The 14026-nt window shown below is 47.6% G+C and overlaps 1 protein-coding gene across 2 annotated transcripts in view; it reads left to right on the plus strand.

Annotated features, from left to right (window-relative positions):
* The first annotated feature begins 11631 nt into the window (after positions 1 to 11631).
* Positions 11632 to 14026, plus strand: part of PDS5B (PDS5 cohesin associated factor B) — a 201112-nt gene continuing 198717 nt past the window's right edge. For both annotated transcript variants that reach the window (XM_049853418.1, XM_049853416.1), the window contains exon 1: positions 11632 to 11837. The gene's annotated coding sequence lies outside the window, so the exon portion shown is untranslated. The remainder of the gene's footprint in view (positions 11838 to 14026) is intronic.

The following is a 14026-nucleotide window of genomic DNA, read 5'->3' on the forward strand; positions in this document are numbered from 1 at the left end:
AGTTGGAGCTGACTGGACAGCACCTAACAACAACAACACTGTTCACTTCGAGGTACTGACTCATATTTTTAATTAGACTTCTTTAATTTACCTCAGGTTGTCCCTAAACATTAGATTTTTTCACCGATCATCCTTTAACGAAGGAATCATAAGCGTTTTTAATCACTTAAAATTTCCTTTATGATGTGGCACCATGCAAAAACATAGACTAATTGGTTTATAAATTAAAATACCCAGTGACATCATTATTTCAAATTAACCCAAAAAATTAATATTGCTTCTGTGTGGGTGCTGATTTACACTGCTGGTAAAGTAAAAATTGGGATAATTTTTTTGGAGTGCAGTTTGGCAGAGCTTTAAAATCTGCACACTTAGAAAAACTTGTTATTCTAGAGTATTTGGAACGTATACAAAAGTAGACAGAAAAGTGTAATGAACCCTCGGACGTCCATTAGCTGGCTTCAACAATTATTAACTCGTGGTTGGTCTCCTCTTTCCCCTCTGTGTGGTTCTGAAGCAAATCCAAGAGATCATATGAATTCATTAAAAAAATCATTTTACATGTCATCATTTTTGAATTTTTTTATTATTTTAACTTTATATTGAAGCATAGTATATTGTTGTGATTGAGTGCTGCCGAGCTGATTCAGACTCACAGCCGCTCCGTGTGACAGAGAGACCTACCCCATAGGATTTTCTGGGCTGTAATCTTCATGGAAGCAGATAGCCAGGTCTTTTTCCCACATCAGCCCACACGGCAATTGGCTGATTGGTTCATCTCGTTCACTGTTGAGGTACCCTCTCCATCTCTCACCCCCTCCTCCTTGGGATTTATTTGTTTAAGGAAACGGAACATGTTCCTCTGTATTTTGTATAAATTGGTACTTATATTTAGCAGTGTGGTCAGTTTCTTGTTAGGTGGTTATGGCAAGACTACTAATAGTTGCTGTTGTTGTCTTCTGTTGTTGTTGTGTGGCATCAAGTCAATTCTGACTCATAGAAACCCCATGTGACAGAGTAGAGCTACCCCATAGGGTTTCCTAGGCTGTAATCTTTACAGAAGTGAATCACTAGGTCTTTGTCTCCTGCAGAGCCACTGGGTGGGTTTGAACTGCCAATCTTTCAGTTAGCAGCTGAGCGCTTAACTACTGTGCCATCAGGGCTCCTTGTTCTTCCATTTAAAAAACAAAACAAAACAAAACAAAAACCAAACCCGTTGCTGTCAAGTGGACTCCAACTCATAGCAACCTTATAGGACAGAGTAGAACTGCCCCATAGGGTTTCCAAAGAGCAGCTGGTGGATTTGAACGGCTAACATTTTGGTTAGCAGCTGAAAGCTTAACCACTGCGCCACCAGGGCTCCATTAGGGGATACCTAATATCTAGTTATCCCTCTGTGTGATATTAACAGTATTTACATTCAATATCTAGATCATTATTTTTATTAGAGTTTTCAAAATGATATTCAATTCCTCTTTCTTCATTTGTTAGCTAAACTGCCTCTGTTCACAGACTATTTGATTATCCATCGGTACAGTTTGTATAAAAAAGGTAGGATAGAGTGAAGTGTGCACAACTTGACCAAGGTAAATGATGAGACTAAGAAGTACAGAAGAATAAGGGATATTTTTGGTAAACTATAACTTACACAACTTTGTAAAAACAGTAATAAATCAAAAATATGTGTGAGGTTAAATAGGTAGATATGTATTCATATATGTGTATACCAGGAAAAACCGTAAACCCATTGCCATTGAGTCGATTTAGACTCATAGCAACCCTCTAGGAGAGAGCAGAACTGCCCCATACGGTTTCCAAGGAGCGGCTGGTAGATTTGAACCGCCGACCATTTGGTAGCAGCCAAACACTTAACCCCTGTGCCACCAGGGATCCATATATGTGTATATTAAACAAAAAACAACCAAACCTATTGCTGTTGAGTTGATTCCAACTCATAGCGACCTTGTAGGACAGAGTAGAACTGCCACATAGGTTTTCCTAGGACCACCTGGTAGATTTGAACTCTTGACCTTTTTTGGTTATCAGCCAAGATCTTTAACCACTGTGCCACCAGGGCCCCATATATGTGTATAGGAAGGCATATATGTGTATGTAAAGGTACATGTATTGGCATATCTGTAGGCGTATGTATATACATATATGTGTGTGCTGCATATGTATTCATACATGTAATAAAGCACAGAGGGGACACAGTTACGGAGACTTCCTAGACACAACCAAACACCTCGTGGAATTGGATTACTGAATTTGAAGTCTTTAGGGCCATAGTCTCGTGGGACAACGAGGTCAATTGGCATAACATAGTTCGTAAAGTTAGATTCTATATTCCAGTTTGTTAAGTAGTGTCTGGGGTCTTAAAAACTTGTGAGCAGCCATCTAAGATACTATAACATTGGTCTCTGCTCGCCTGGAGCAAAAGAGAAAGAAGGAAACCGAAGACTCAAAGAAGAAACTCATCTATAGGACTGACAGCTTACATGAACCATGGCCTCATTTATCCTGAGACCAGAAGAACTAGATGGTGCTCAGCTACCGCTACTGACCTATTCTGACCAGGGATACTATAGATGGCCCTGGATAGAATGGGAGAAAAAATGTAGAACAAAACTCAAATTCTTAAAAAGGCCAGTCATACTATACTGGTAGAGACTAGAGAAACCTCTGAGACTTTTCCGCTGAAACACCGTCATGGATTGAATCGTGTCCCCCAAAATATCTGTCAGCTTGGCTAGGTCATGATTCCCCTGTATGACTGTATGATTGTCTACCATTTTGTCTTCTGGTGTGATTTCCCCATGTGTTATAAATCCTATCACTATGATGTAATAAGACGGATTAGTGGCAATTATACTGATGAGGTCTACAAGATCAGGTAGCGTCTTAAGCCAATCTCTTTTGAGATATAAAAGAGAGAAGCAAGCAGAGAGACATGGGGACCTCATACCACCAAGAAAGCAGCACCGGGAGCAGAGCGCATCCTTTGGACCTGAGGTTCCTGCGCTGAGGTGCTCCCAGACCAAGGGAAGACTGATGATAAGGACCTTCCTCCAGAGCCAACAAAGACAGAAAGCCTTCCCCTGGAGCTGGCGCCCTGAATTCGGACTTCTAGCCTACCGGACTGTGAGAGAATAACCTTCTCTTTGTTCAAGCCATCCACTTGTGGTATTTCTGTTATAGCAGTGCTAAATGATTAAGACAAACAGCCTTTAAACTTTATGCTGAAGCCACACTCAAAGGTCACCTTTCAGCTGAATAACAGATTGGTTCATAAAATAAACAATATCACTGAGAGTACAGTGCTCCTTTAAAAATTATCTGTATGAGACCAAGTGGTCAACATTTGCTCTAAAGCAAAGGCGAGAAGGTAAATGGAAAAACCAGAATGGAAATAGTGAGAGTGTTGTTGACTCATTGTAAAAAATGCAGCCAATGCCACTGAACAGTATGCATAGAAACTGTTCGATGGGAACCTAATTTGCTGTGTAAGCTTTCACCAAAAACAAAATGAAATAATATGATTTAAAAAAAGTAGGATAAAGGATTCTTTTCTCTTATTCATTAATTTTCAAAATAATGAGTTGATTCATTAGCAACCTCCAGTGGTGACTTTTTATTTTTAAAATACATTATGAACTCATGGATTTAAACATATTTTTTTGTGTTTAAATTCATTGTGGAACTGTTCAACAATAAGCCAAAACCAAACCTGTTGCCATAAATCAACAATACTGTTAAGTCGATTTCAACTCTTAGCGACTCCATGTGACAGAGTAGAACTGCCTCATAGGGTTTTTTAGGTTGTACATCTTTACAAGGGCAGATTTCCAGGTCTTTTCTCCTTCAGAGTTGTTAGTGTGTTCAAACTGTGGACCTTAGGTTAGCAGCTGAGTGCTTAACCATTGCACCACCTTATTTCATATATTATCCCTGGAGATACCTGCACCTTCATCAGGAGATGCATATTCTGTTTTTAGGAGAGAAGGTGCACTGTAAAACACTATGTGTAACTTTTTGTAAAACAAAACATAAAGGTAAATATAGGAAGACAATATATTTTGGACTGATATATACCAAAACATTAAAGCAATTATCTCTGGTGGAATGATTATGAGTGATTTTTTTCTCTTTTTTTGCTTAAATGCATTTCAAGATTTCTCTACAGTAAGCACATTATTATTTTTTAAGCACATTATTTACATAGCAAAAAAAAAGTGTACTCTTAAACTGGTTTTATTTAAGCAAGCAGAAATTTTTTTTTTTTAAGTGCTGTCCTCTTCAACTGCTCCATCTGCTGGTTGCTGAATAAAGCTAGTTTTCAAATATTACCATGTTTTGTTTTTTTATTGACACAGCAGTTAAGCAATATGGCCGCTAACCAAGAGATTGGCGGTTTTAATCCATCAGGTGCCCCTTGAAAACCCTATGGGGCAATTCTACTCTGTTTCTAGGGTTGCTACGGGTAGAAATCGATTTGATGGCAATGGGTTTGTAGCCAAAAGGGAGCCCCGGTGGCTCAGTGGTTAAGAGTTCGACTGCAGTTTGAATCCATCAGCTGCTCTTCGGAAACCCCATCCCGTAGGGTCGCTATAAGTTGGCATCGACTTGACAGCACCCAATAACAACAACAAATCAACCCTACAATTCTCAGTCTTTCTATGACTTCTCTCTGACACTCTTTCCTAACCATCTCTAAAGAAATAATATTTGTAAGCAAACTGATAATAAAATTTAAAAGCCACCATTAAGTGGCTAAGAAATTACACCTAGGTTGATTCTATAAAAAAGGATGACTTCTCTCTACGTGGGTAGAAGTGGCATGAATTTATAAAGAACAGACTTCTTAAGCACACATGTTGTTTTTGTGTGCCATCGAATCAATTTCAATTCATTAATGACCCTATAGAACAGAGTAGAAGTGCCCCATAGAGTTTCCTAGGCTGTAATCTTTATGGGAGCAGATCACGAGGTGTTTTCTCCTGCAGAGCCACTGGTGGCTTGGAACTGCTGACCTTTCAGTCAGCAGCTGAGCTGCTTAACCACTGTGGGACTAGTGCTCCTTAGACATGCACACATAATATAGCACATACGCCCTGTTTGGAAAGAGCATTGAGATCCTGTAAAGAATGGGGAAAGTTTCCTTTTTTGCCCTTTATTATTATTTTTTAATAAATGAAAGACAGAATTTTCTACAATTGTAAACAGCATAGGCAGTAGGACTATGGAGAGATAAAGAAAGTTATGACGAAAAGCAAACTTACGGGGAAAGGAAACCACAGGGCAAAGGAGCTTGGGTTTGAGAAGTGGGGAACAAGAGTATTGAAAAGTAAATAAAAAAAGATTAAGTAAAGGAGTCTGGTTGAATAGGTAGGGCTAGATTCCCCACTTAGGAACCCTGGTGGCCCAATGGTTAAGCCCTTCGCTGGTAACCTAAAGGTCAGCGGTTCAACCCCACCCAGAGGCTCCAAGGGAGAAAGACGTGGTGATCTGCTCATGTAAAGATTACAGCCTAGAAAACCCTACGGGGGCAGGTCTACCCTGTCACGTGGGATTGCTGTGAGCTGAAAATCAACTTGATGACACCCAACAACAACAAAAACAAGGCCCCCACTTAGCCTCAGACCTAGTCCACAGTAACATATGATTAGGAGCTGATGGTATTGAAGAATTCCAGGCTGCACTGTAGGCATTGGCAGAAAACAAGGCTCTAGGAATTGACAGAATACCAATTGAGATGTTTCAACAAATGAATGCAGTACTGGAAGTGCTTACCGGTCTATGCCAAGAAATTTGGAAGACAGGTACCTGGGCCATTGACTAGAAGAGAACCGTATTTGTGCATATTCCAGAGAAAGGTAATCCAACAGAATGCCAAAATTATTGAACAAAGGTGTCTATGTCTTAATCCCCAGAACCTGGAAATATGTGAGGTTATATGGCAAAAGGGAATTAAGGCTGCTGACGGAATTACGGTTGCTAATTAGCTGACGTTAAAATAAGGTGATTACCCTGGATTATATGGGTGGGCCCAGTGTAATGTGATGATCCTTAAAAGTGAATTTAGGGAGGTAGAGAAGAAAGTCAGAGGTATGATGGTGGAAGCGGGGCCAGAGAGATGTGATGTCGCTGGCTTTGAAGGAGTGTGTAGGGCCTCTGTTACTGGGTGCCATTGAGTCAGTTCCGACTCATAGCGACCCCATGTGACAGGGTAGAAATTCCCCATAGAGTTTCCTAGGCTGCAATTCTTATGTGAGCAAATCTCCAGGTTGTTCTTCCATAGAGCCGCTGGGTGGGTTCGAACCACCTAACTTTTGTTTAGCAGCTGAGTACTTAGCCACTGTGCCACCAGTTCTCCTTGAAGGGAAATTGTTGTTAGGTGCCATCCAGTAAATTCCAATTCATACAAACCCATATGACAGAGTAGAACCGCTCCATAGGGTTTTCTAGACTGTGATCGTTCTTTTCTTTCTATTTTAACATTTTTTTTAATTGTGCTTTAGATGAAGGTTTACAAAGCGAATTACTTTCTCATTAAACAATTAATACACATACTGTTGTGTGCCATTTGTTGCCAACCCCACGACAGGTAAGCATTCTCCTCTTCTTGAACTTGGGTTCCCCATTTCTGTTCTTCCAGCTTTCCTGTCCCCTTCTGACTTCTTTTCCTTGCCCCTGGGCCAGCGTGCTCATTTAGTCTCATATAAGTGATGAGCTAAGTGTGTTATTGTTTGTTTTACAGGCCTGTCTAGTATTTGGCTGAAGGGTGAACATCAGGAGTGACCTCAGTACTGAGTTAAAAGGGTGTACAGGGGCCATACTCGCAGGGCTTCTCCAGCCTCTTTCAGACCGGTAAGTCTCGTCCTTTTTTGTGAGTTTGAGTTTTGTTCTATGCTTTTCTCCAGCTCTGTCTGGGACCCTGTATCAAGATCCCTGTCAGAGCAGTTGGTGTGGTAGCCAGACACCATCTGGTTGTGCTGTACTCAGTCTGGTGAAGGCTGTGGTAGCTGTGGTCCATTAGTCCTTTGGACTAATCTTTCCCTTGTGTCTTTGGTTTTCTTCATTCTTCCTTGCTCCAGATGGGGTGAAACTAGTAGGGTATCTGAGATGGTCACTCACAAGCTTCTGAGACCCCAGAAACTGCTCACCAAAGTAGGATGTAGAACATTTTCTTTATAAACTATATTATGCCAATTGAGCTAGATGTTCCCCAAGACCGAGGTCCCCACAGCTTTCAGCCCAGCAATTCGGTCGCTCAGGGAGTTTGGGTGTGTTTATGAAGCTTTTATGACTTTGTCTAGGCTATAATATTTGTGGGAGCAGATTGTCAAGTCTTTTCTCCCATGGAGCCACTGGGTGGGTTTAAACTGCCGATCCTTCGGTTAGCTGTTGTACCACCAGGGCTCCTTGGAGGGCCTCCATTAGATAAAGAACGAGGGAAACAATTCCCCTCCCCTACAGTCACCAGAGTAGAATACAACACTGCCGACACCCCGATTTTAGCCAGTGAGACCAGTGTCAGAATTCCAAACTACAGAACTGTGGGATAACGAGTGTGTGTTGCTGCAAGCCACCGAGTTTCTGATGTTTGTTGCAGCAACAAGAGAAAACCAACACAGGTAGGGGCTGAATCTATGGCTCTTCATAATCCAAGACAATTCTACTAACCATGTCTGCATAAAAGCAGTATTTTCACATCATTTACACATAGGTTTTCTTTCTCAAGGATTTTTAAAAATTGTGATAAGCGTATGGGTAACAGAACATTTGCCATTTCTTTTTTTTTTTATACATGTACCATTCAGTGACATTAATTACGTTCATGTTGTTCAACTGCTACCAACGCAACTGATTTTTAAATGGTTTACATTCTTAACTGTCTTAAATTATTCCACATTGGATTTTATTCTTCGTGATGAATTATAAAGTGGAAACTTTTAGAAAATTAAAAAAATTTTTTGTTGTTGTTGAGAATATACACAGCAGAACATACACTGATTCAACAATTTCTACACGTACAATTCAGTGACTTTGATTACATTCTTCAACTTGTGCAACCACTCTCATCCTCTTTTCTGAATTGTTCCTCCCCCACTAACATAAAGTCATTGCCCCCTAAGTTGTCTTTCTAATCTTCCAAGCTGCCGTTGTCAGTTTGATCCCATAGGAGCTTGATGGTGCCTGGCTACCATCACTGAACATTTTGATCAAAGATTCTACAGCAGAATCCTGATCAAAAGGGGGAAACTGCAGAACAGAGTTTCAAATTGTCATGAATTCCAGACTTTCTTGAGCCATGGGGGCTGTACAAACCTCTAAAACTACTGCTCGGAGATAATCTTTAAACCTTAAGCCAAAAATATCATCCGAAGTCTTCTTAAAACTAAATAATAGTTTAGCTTAACAAGTAAATAAAGCAGTTACTTTTTAAACCGTCAAGGGCAGAAATGACCATTTTTGATTTAATACCAATAACAGATTCTAGTTTTCCTAAACAGTGTTTCTTTAAATGAAGGTTTATATTATTAATCCCTGTAGATCCACTTGCTGTTGTATAAAAGTGGACACTTTCATAGAAATTATGCTTCATTGAGGCCTTAAAGATTTTTTCCTCTATCTGAGTTAGTTTTAGTTAGTCCTAATGGCGATTGCCCCATTGATCCTTACCCTACAACTCTTCCTAAGGCTAGCTCACTGCTGTCCATTCTTTTCATGGGTTCAGTCCTGTGTGGCTCTGAGTTGATTTCGACTCACAGCAACCCAATGTGACAGAATAGAACTGCCCCATAGGATTTCCTAGGCTGTAAATCTCTGTGGGAGCAGATCACCGGGTCTTTTCTCCCATAGAGCTGCTGGGTGGTTTCGAACCGCAGGTCTTTTGGTTAGCAGCTGAGTGCTCAACCACTGTGCCACCAGGGCTCCTTGTTGATAGTATGTGCTCTAGGGTTTGTTATTTGAGCTGACGGCTTAGTGAGCAATGCTGGGGAAACTGCTCATGCAGTGGGTGCAACACTGTTAGCCGTTTCAGAACTCACTGCCACATAAGAGATTAAGTATTAGCTTTTATAGCTAGGTCTTTAATTTTGGTTTGAAGTTTCATGCCAGGTTTAGAACATATTTTATTGCTAGTTTCTTAAAACAGACTAGTTTTCCGGCGAACAAACCAACCAAAGACCCTTAAAACTTATAAGCTGTAAAACAACATTCTTCAACAATTCATATACCAAAACCCACTGCTGTGGATTCGATTCCAACTCATAGCAACCCTATAGGACAGAGTAGAACTGCCTCATAGGGTTTTTAAGGCTGTGATCTTTACGGAAGCAGATTGCCACATTTTTCTCCTGAGGAGCGGCTGGTGGGTTCTATAAGTTGGAAACCCTGACCTTTTGGTTAGCAGCTGAGTGCTTAACCCCTGCACTACCAGGGGTCCTCAACAATTCATATAGTCAACAAAAGAATGTACTGAGCACCTGAACCAAAAAAAAAAAAAAAAAACCCAAACCTACTGCTGTCCAGTTGATCCCTACTCATAGCAACCCCAGAGGACTCAGTAGAACTGCCCCATAGGGCTTCCAAGGCTGTAAATCTCTACGGGAGCAGAGTTCCACACCTTTCTTCCATAGAGCGGTTGGTGGGTTCAAACCGCTCAACTTTTATTTGCAGCCAAGCAAGAGTTTCATCCACTGAGCACCTACTATGTGCCAGCTGATGGGATTAAGAGCGCTGAACAATATAGACAGAATTTTTTTGTTTTTGTACTTTAGATGAAAGTTTACAGAACTAGCTGCTCATTAAACGGTACACATATCGTTTTATGACATTGGTTGACAATCCCACATGTCAACACTCTCCCTTCTCGACCTTGAGTACCCCATTACCAGCTTTCCTGTGTAGACAGAAATTTTTGCCCTCATTCTGCTGATCTTCTGATACTGTTCTTGCTTCTCTTCCTGAGGGTGTAGGAAGGAGTTGAGGAGGGCAAAATAAGAAAGATAATAAAAACTATCAAAAAGGTAGGGAAGGTTTTTTAGATCGATACCCCACTCTGTCCTCCTGTGAAAGTCCCTGAGATAATTTTGAAAAGGGGGCAGAAAGAGCTCACCATAGATTTAAAGAACGTATTTATATATATTTATATATATATATATACAGTTTTTGATAAAATGTGTAGAATTTTCAATGACAAAACCCTGAATGGTGGCATACAGTGACATGTCTAGGGAGCATTGTCCAGAGAACCCTTCTTAGCTGCTGAGGAGCCCGCTCCAGCTCACGGTGACCGTGTGCGAACAGGAGAAAACATCGCCTGGTCCTGCACCATTCTGAAGATAGTTGGCGTGCTGGAGTCCATTGGTGTGGCCACTGTGTATTTCAATTGCTTTTCAACACAGGGCTTTGAGCTGGGCTTTCAAAGACGTGGTGAAACGCATGTGAAATTGTGCACTACAGATCAGTAAGTAAACACAAGTTACCCCTGTGTGCCTTGATTCCGGGTTAATCCGCCCCTGGTTCTACCCCTTCCAGTCGCAGGGTCAGGCTGGATTGGATGGCGCCTAACAGCGTCAGGTCAGAGTTACCAAGCAAGTTGCAAAACAGTTAATACTATAAATCTTATTTGCACAGGACATCAGTACCTAATGTGTGTTTTTAAACATTCCCGACTTTTTTCTAAAAAGTTAGAGCTATATAATAATCCATGTGAATTTCAGCAGGAGTGAAAGAAAGCGGCAGAGGCAGAGATCGGACCGACAACTGTCCCTCCAGCGGCCACCACAGCAAAAGCTTGTTGGTGTGGTGGCTTGTGCGCTTGCGCGCGAGGCGGGACGGGGCGGAGCCTGGGGGCCCGCGCAGAACGGGGCGGGGCGGGGAGGAGTCTGGATGGCGCGCGTCGGACGGGGCGGGGCCTTGGGAAGCCCGCGTGCGCGCCGGATTTGGCGGGGCGGAGTCCGGCGGGCACGCGGAGGAGGGGGCGGGGCCGAGGGTAATGAGGATGTGCAGGGGGCGGGGAGGAGAGGAGATGGGCGGGAGTGCGTAGGACGGGGCGGGGCGAAAGGAGTCCAGTGGGCAGGTCGGCGTAGGACGGGGCGGGGCGGAAAAAGAGGCGGGTGGGCGCCGCACAGGAGAGGCGAAGAGCAGGCGGGCAGGCACAGGGTGGGGCGGGGCTGAGAGCGGATGGGTGGGGCGGCGAGCGGGCGGGCGGGGCTGAGAGCGGGCGGGCGGAGGAAGCACGGGGCGGGGCTGAGAGCGGGGGGGCGGGGCGGCGAGCGGGCGGGCGGGGCGGTGGGCGGGCAGGCGGAGGCAGCACGGGGCGGGTCTGAGAGCCGGCGGGGCGGTGAGCGGGCGGGCGGAGGCAGCACGGGGCGGGGCTGAATGCGGGTGGGCGGGTCTGAGAGCGGGCGGGCGGGGCGGCGAGCGGGCGGGCCGAGGCAGCACGGGGCGGGGCTGAGAGCGGGGGGGCGGGGCGGCGAGCGGGAGGGCGGGGCGGCGAGCGGGCGGGCGGAGGCAGCACGGGGCGGGGCTGAGAGCGGGCGGGCAGGCACGGGGCGGGGCGGCGAGCAGGCGGGAGGGCGGGTGCGCGCGGCAGGGCGGCCGGTAGGGGGCGCTGCGCCCCCACGCCGCGCCCCGCCTGCCCCCGGTGCCGTCCGCGGCGGTTCGATTGGAGCAGCCGCCGAGAAGCGCTTGGCGCCATTTTGAAGCGGAGAGGAGGAGGAACGGCCGGGCTGGCTGCGGCAGGGGGGGAGGAGGCGAGTGGATGCGGCGGCGGCGGCGGGCCTGGGCGAGCAGCGGCGCGAGAGGAGTAGGGAGCCGGGCGCCCGGAGGTAGGAGCGACCCGGCTAACGGAAAGGAAGTGGCCGTGCCCTGCGGCCGCCGCGCTCCATTTTTAGCGGCCGCCGCGGCTCTGCCTGGCGGGGCTGAGGCGCCGCCCGCCGCCAGCGAGGCTCGCCGCCGGGTCGGGGCCGGGGTCGGGCTGCAGCCCGCGGCCCGGCGGGGCCCGGGGGGGCGGGGAGGGCGCCCCGCGGCCCCGCCGAGGAAACTGGCGCCCGGCCGGCTTGGACCCCGCGGCGGCGGCGGGCGACCTTGCGCGCGGGCGGGGTCCTCCTGGGAGCAGCCGGCCGCCCCTCCCCCGCGCCGCCGACCCCGGCCCTGCCCCTCGGGGGGGGCTCCTGGGGGTCCCCGCGAGTCTCTGGCCGCGGCTCGTCCCCCCCGCCGGAGCGCCATGCCCCGTGGGATCCTCCCTGTTTAACCTCCCTCCGGCGGGTCTCCCCTCCCGGGGAGGAGCGGGCGGCGGGCTGCCCCTGAGGGGTCCTCCCTGTGGGGTCCTCTCTCCAGCTCGTCTCCCCTTCCTCGGCGAGCGGCAGTAAGCAGGGTGCTCCTGTGGGGTCCCCCTCCGTGGAGCACTCCTGCTGGCTGGTCTCCTTGGGAAGCGGGGTGCTCCTGAGGGGTCCTCCCTTTCCCTGTCTAGTAGCAGGGGACGGGGTGCTCCTGTGGGGTCCCCCTCCGTGGAGCACTCCTGCTGGCTGGTCTCCCTGGGAAGCGGGGTGCTCCTGAGGGGTTCTCCCTTTCCCTGTCTACCAGCAGGGGACGGGGTGCTCCTGTGGGGTCCCCCTCCGTGGAGCATTCCTGCTGGCAGGTTTTCCTGGGAAGCAGGGTGCTCCTGAGGGGTCCTCCCTTTCCCTGTCTAGTAGCAGGGGACGGGGTGCTCCTGTGGGGTCCCCCTCCGTGGAGCACTCCTGCTGGCAGGTTTCCCTGGGAAGCGGGGTGCTCCTGAGGGGTTCTCCCTTTCCCTGTCTAGTAGCAGGGGACGGGGTGCTCCTGTGGGGTCCCCCTCCGTGGAGTACTCGTGCTGGCTGGTCTCCTCTTGCCTGACGAGGAGCAGTGGGTGGGGTGGTCCTGTGGGGTCCTCTCTGTTCAGCCTCCCTCCAGCGGGTGTCCTCTTCCCGGGCAAGGAGCGGGTGTTGGGGTGCTTCTGAGCGGTCCTCCCCGTAGAGGCCTCCCGCCCGTTGGTCTCCCCTTCCCTGGCGAGGAGCAGGAGGTGCGGTGCCCATGTGGGGTCCCCCTCTGTGGAGCACCCCTGCTGGCTGGTTTCCCCGGGAAGCGGGGTGCTCCTGAGGGGTCCTTCCTTTCCCTGGCGAGGAGCAGGGGGTGGGGTACTCCTGTGGGGTCCCCCTCCGTGTAGCACTCCTGCTGGCAGGTCTTACTTTCCCGGGCGGGGAGCGGGAGGCGCGGTGCTCCTGTAGAATCCTCCCTGTGGAGTCCTCCCGCCCCTGGTGCCCCCTGCCCGGGTAGGGGAGACGGTTTTGGAGACTGACAGGTTCGTAGGATTCCTGGCGGGTCACTGGAGCAGAGCGGGCGCCCCGGGAAGCCAGCGGGATAGGGACCGAGGGCCTGGCTGAGTTAGAGCCCAGTCCCGGCCTGGAGGGGTCCCCCCGCCTCTCCCGGGAACCTAGTGGGTCTGTTCTCTCTTTAGGACAGCGCAAGTGGGTGTGCAGTTGTAGTTAAGGTTTGTGCACTTGGTTTTCTTACTGACACTTGACAAGTATTTTGGTCAGGAGAAGTATTAAGTGTGTGTGTGTTGTTGGGTACCTACCTTAAAGCCCCTTGATAGTCTGTTAGGGCCAGGAGAAAAGTGTGTGTGCGTGTGTGTTGTTTGGTACCTACGTTAAAGCCCCTTGATAGTCTGTTAGGGCCAGGAGAAAAGTGTGTGTGTGTGTTGTTTGGTACCTACGTTAAAGCCTTTCGATAGTTTGTTAGGGGATGAAGCCTTTCGATAGTTTGTTAGGGGATGAATGTGAGTGTGTGTGTGTGTTGTTTGGTTCCTACTTTAAAGCTCCTTGATAGTCTGTTAGGGCCGGGAGAAAAGTGTGTGTGTGTGTGTGTGTGTGTGTTGTTTGGTACCTATGTTAAAGCCCCTTGATAGTCTGTTAGGGGATGACGGTGAACCCCAAGATGTGCACCTGGCTGTTTTCAGAAGCGCATTCCACAGCGTTCGTTCTCCGACAGCGTGAGC

This window comes from Elephas maximus, chromosome 14 (assembly GCF_024166365.1).
Source record: "Elephas maximus indicus isolate mEleMax1 chromosome 14, mEleMax1 primary haplotype, whole genome shotgun sequence".
NCBI classification, from domain to species: domain Eukaryota; kingdom Metazoa; phylum Chordata; class Mammalia; order Proboscidea; family Elephantidae; genus Elephas; species Elephas maximus.